The 4,955-nt window shown below is 49.2% G+C and overlaps 1 long non-coding RNA gene across 2 annotated transcripts in view; it reads right to left on the reverse strand.

Moving 5' to 3' along the window:
* LOC135970492 (uncharacterized) overlaps positions 1-4,157 on the reverse strand; it is a 5,482-nt gene extending 1,325 nt beyond the window's left edge. The window contains exons 1-2 of one of the 2 annotated variants that reach the window (XR_010586150.2): positions 3,052-4,157; positions 337-1,581 (exon numbers count right to left, since the gene is read on the reverse strand). This is a non-coding gene — a long non-coding RNA (uncharacterized lncRNA). Of the gene's footprint in view, positions 1-310; positions 1,582-3,051 lie in introns of both variants that reach the window. The other variant, XR_010586149.2, reaches the window with a different exon arrangement.
* Positions 4,158-4,955: the final 798 nt, after the last annotated feature.

Consider the following 4,955-nt stretch of genomic DNA (forward strand, 5'->3'; position numbering starts at 1 on the left):
ATCAGCCGCTGGTTTAAGACCACAGTTCAGATTCTCCCTTTGCCACAACAGGTGGACAAAAACTACGGAGATTGATCTGTGATTGTCAGGCTGTTGGGCCCCGAGTCCTGCAAATTTTCTTTTTGCCAACTATCATGCTCTAGTAAAGCCACACAATTTGTTCAAAAGTGCATTTTCTAGTCTGGGGAATTTGGAGATCTGTGATATAGAGTTGCTCTAAGCCAAGGATCACCAGGGACTCAGTAGAGAACTCTATAAAGGAGAAGAAAACCTCACGCTGAATAAAAAGAGGCACAGAAACTACAATCACCCTGTGGCCAGATGTCAAGCACTCACGAAAGCAGAGTTCACGGTGCCTGGCGGCTCCTGTGCGCACGTCTCTGTCCTGGGGAGCTGCCTGTAGTCACTGGATGGTTCCTCATGGTTGGCAGACATGGCGTTTCCCACTCTCCTCTGGATCTCCCCTGGGGTCCACCACACTCAGGTGTCTCCCCAAGTCACCACTCTTGGAGGGCAGGGCTTTGTGCAGTGGTTAGATGCAAGGGTCCCGCGGGCTGACCCTGCTTCCATCTGCCCAGACTTAGCAGTCCTGTGCTCTCAGGCAGGGCCTTCACCTCTGGAGCCCCCACTTCCTGTTTGTAATAGAAAATCTTTGTCACTAATTCATTACATAATCGGGCTTATGTGAGCATTAATGGGTTATTGCATGAAAAATGTTTACAATGTTGCTTAAACATTTGCTAATGAAAGAGGGGGCAGTCCCCTCAGCATTAAAACAGCACTGTGCCTCCCAGGACACCCATTCCCCAACTAACAAACACGCTTCTGAACAACGTGGGATAGGGAGTGGAAAGACACAGGGGCTTAGGGAGCTGGGGCTCAGTTCTCTGGTAGGACTAGCACTTCCCCTTGGATCACACAGACGTAAACCTGGGGAGACTTTCCAGATTTCCTTGTCAGCAGATTGTGGATGGCATTAAGAACCTATGGGTGAGATGCACTGCATGGCATGTGGAAGGCCGGATGAAAGTAGACGCCCCCTCTGTCTTCCTGCAGCACAGGGTGCAGGTGGGCCTGAGCAGGTGTGACTTTCAGCAGGTGACTTGAGCAGGTGTGGCTTTCAGCAGGTGACCTGAGCCGGTGTGGCTTTCAGCAGAGATCCTACCCTCAGCACTGGGTGTGGAATGTAGGAATGTTTTCCGAAAATATTAAACTGATTTCATTGAACAAATAGAAGTTGAAGCAAACTCAACGTGACAGGACATTGGGAAGTGCGCAAAGCCATCCAAGTGCAGGAGGGGCCTGTCCTGGGGGAAGACAGAGCCCCATCCATGTTTTCATTGAGTCAGAAGAAATGGAATTACTGAAAGTTGCAGGTTGATTTTGTTCTAGGCCAGTGCTGTAAGGAAATCCACGCTGGATAGGCAGGAACAAGAGGGTGGTGGGGCAAGGTGAATGTTCCAGGCAATAGGTGAGCATCGGGGTCCTTGGTGTGCAATGTGATTTGAGGATCGTGGAATCGTGCTGACTTTCAGAACAGATGAGAAGCCGGGAGGATCTGTGCAGAGGAGGAAGATCTATCTGGAAGAAGGCGAGGGTGTGAGGAGCAGCTGGGATAAGGCGCTAAGCAGGAGCGCACCCAATAATGGGAAGGAAGGGAACCTGGAGGAGGCTCAGGGCATGCTGGTCACAAGGGAGAAACTGAGGCAAGGAAGACAATTGCTAGCTGAGAGTTTCAGGATGTAAGCAGAAATGAAGTGTCATAGAGGGATATACATGGGAGGGGGCAGTGAAGACAGAAAAAGTGGGGTATAAGTTTAAGCCTTTGCCAGATTCAGTGGGCAGCATAAGATCATGTAATTGTAATTTACCTGTGTGCTACAGGGTGAGCCCGCCATGCCTTTGGTGCTGCAGGAGATGAGGGAATCTGAGCATGAATGAGAGAAGGAACTGGATTTCTCAGCTCCTGACATGAGTCAGTCTTTTGATTCTGTTATTTGACTTAATTCTCTCGATAACTCGCCAAGGTTGAGTGCATTAGTCAGGGTTCTCTAGAGGACTAGTAGGAGAGATGTATACATGAAAGGGAGTTTATTAGGAGAATTCACTCACACCATCACAAGGTGAAGTCCCATAATAGGCCGTCTGCAAGCTGAGGAGCAAGGGAGCCAAACCAAGTCCCAAAACCTCAAAAGTAGGGAAGCTAACAGTGCAGCCTTTGGTCTGTGGCCAAAGGCCCGAGAGCCCCTGGCAAACCACTAGTGTAAGTCCGAGGTCCAAGGGTCCAAAAGCTGAAGAACTTGGAGTCTGATGTTTGAGGGCAGGAAGCAGCCAGCATGGGAGAAAAATAGAGGCAGGAAGACTCAGCCAGTCCTCTTTCCATGTTCCTCTGCCTGCTTTTATCCTAGCCAAGCCAGCAGCTGATTAGATGGTGCCCACCCAGACCGAGGGTGGGTCTGCCTCTCCCAGCCCACTGACTCAAGTATTAATCTCCTCTGGCAACACCCTCACGGACACAGCCAGGCAACACTTTGTGTCCTTGATTCCAGTCAAGTTGGCACTCAGTACTAATTATCACAATGAGTATTAGAAGCTTCTACATTTTTGACTCAAGGAAACCAAAGTTTATGGAATTTTGAAGATTTGGCTAAAAAAAAATTCTGAAATGGCAGAACATGCTTGTGGTGGAGATTGTGTGAGGATATGCACTCCTGAGAAGGGGCAAGTCAGACAAAGGGTGAGGCAGGGAGAAGAAAACAAGGAAGAGGAGAGAAGCAGGGAAGAAGAGGAGCACGTGAAAGCAGGAGAGGAGGAAAGGGGGGAGACAGAGACAGGAGGAGCTGCAGAGAGGACCCCGCTCCCCACCCGGGAGGACAGAGAGGACCCCGCTCCCCACCCGGGAGGACAGAGAGGACCCCGCTCCCCACCCGGGAGGACGGAGAGGACCCCGCTCCCCACCCGGGAGGCCGGAGAGGACCCCGCTCCCCACCCGGGAGGACGGAGAGGACCCCGCTCCCCACCCGGGAGGACAGTGAGGACCCCGATTCTCACCCAGGAAGACAGAGGACTCTGCTCCTCACCCGGGAGGACCCCGCTCCTCACCCAGGAGGATCATCGCTGCTCTGTAACTTAAACAACCACAACAAGGGTTATAGATACATGTCTGCTTTACAAAACAAAGTCAGATGGGACTCACGTTTTTCTTTGTTTCCTTGTTTCTTTCTCTTTCTTTCTTTCCTTCCTTCCTTCCTTCCTTCCTTTCTTTTCTTTCTTTCCTTCTTTCTTTCTTTCCTTTCTTATTTATTTCTGAGACAAGGTCTTGCTCTGCTACCCAGGCTGGAGTACAGTGGTGCGATCCTGGCTCACTGCAGTCTCCACCTCCTGGGGCTCAAGCCATCCTCCCACCTCAGCCTCCTGAGTAGTTGGGGCCACGGCCTCAACAGCCTACACCACAATATCTTGTCAATTTTTATTTTGTAGAGATAAGGCCTCACTATGTTGCCCAGGTTGGTCTTGGACCCCTGGGCTTAAGTGAACCCAGCCTGCTTCAGCCTCCCAGGGTGCTGGGATCACAGGCATGAGCCACTGTGCCTGGCTATTTATTTCTTAAAGGGAGATTTAGAATTCCACTTTAGGTAATGGGCTTTTGGAATAATTAAGAAGAATCTTAAACACATTCTTCAAAAAGAGCACGTCAAACTGTCACAGAGCAGAGGAAGCTGCGGAGACGTGAGGACTGTGTTACGTGGGATCCTGGGCAGGAGGGAAGACTGAGGGGACACAGATGGAGGACGCCCTGAGCTGATGCTGATTATCAACACCGCCTCCACGATGCTGACTACCAACACTGCTTCTATGACTGAGGCAGACGCACCACACCAGGGAAAACAATCACAGCAGCAGAAAGCGGTGTGGGGCTCGTGGGATTCCAGTACTGCTTTCTCAATTTTTCTGTAAATGTAAAATAAAGCAGAGTTATAAGAAGTTTATTTTAAAAAACCACTTCCATGTCAGACGTTTCAGACATGTGGAAAGCCCCGAAGCACCACATCCGACCTCTAAGATGGGGAGGGCGAAGGGCGAAGGGTGTATGATTCGTCTGACCTGTATTCAACCACTTCTGTCTCCAAACTTCTGTCTGACGCAGTGGAAACCACATGCAGAGATTTCAATCATATTTTAAGTTTATTTATGTGTAATAAGTGAGATTTATACACTGGGACATAGCTTACTTGATCCAATAGGAAAAAAATTAGAAACATCTTTTTTTTTTTTTTTTTTTTTGAGACAGAGTCTCGCTCTGTCACTCAGGCTGGAGTACAGTGGCGCGATCTCGGCTCACTGCAAGCTCCGCCTCCCGGGTTCACCCCATTCTCCTGCCTCAGCCTCCCGAGTAGCTGGGACTACAGGCGCCCGCCACCATGCCCGGCTCATTTTTTTGTGTGTGTATTTTTAGTAGAGACGGGGTTTCACTGTGTTAGCCATGATGGTCTCGATCTCCTGACCTCCTGATCCACCCGCCTCGGCCTCCCAAAGTACTGGGATTACAGGCTTGAGCCACCACGCCAGGCCAATTAGAAACATCTTAACTCTTGGGCATAGTGGAATAAAATCAAATGATCATGCCTAAGACATACTGGAATTAATCTTTTTCTAAGGACGCCTTTGAAGACCCTGCAGACCAAGTGGAAAGGAACTCTGAGTCCCACTTGGACAGCAATGAGGAGTAGTCATGGCCCACGAGGGAGAAACAATGAGCGGTGACAAATCCTGAGAATATTTCCATGACGTGGGACTTTGGACGTATTAGTAAGTTCACAATTTGAGCAGTCTCTGCTGGTCATAGGTACGCAAAGTGAAAACGTTTCTGGGAAAATATTTTCTCTGATTCTGAGTTGTGTTTGATTATTAGTAAGAAAAAGATAAATAATGGCAATATTATAAATAAATAAAAT

The sequence above is a fragment of the Macaca fascicularis genome, chromosome 4 (genome assembly GCF_037993035.2).
Source record: "Macaca fascicularis isolate 582-1 chromosome 4, T2T-MFA8v1.1".
Classification (NCBI taxonomy): domain Eukaryota; kingdom Metazoa; phylum Chordata; class Mammalia; order Primates; family Cercopithecidae; genus Macaca; species Macaca fascicularis.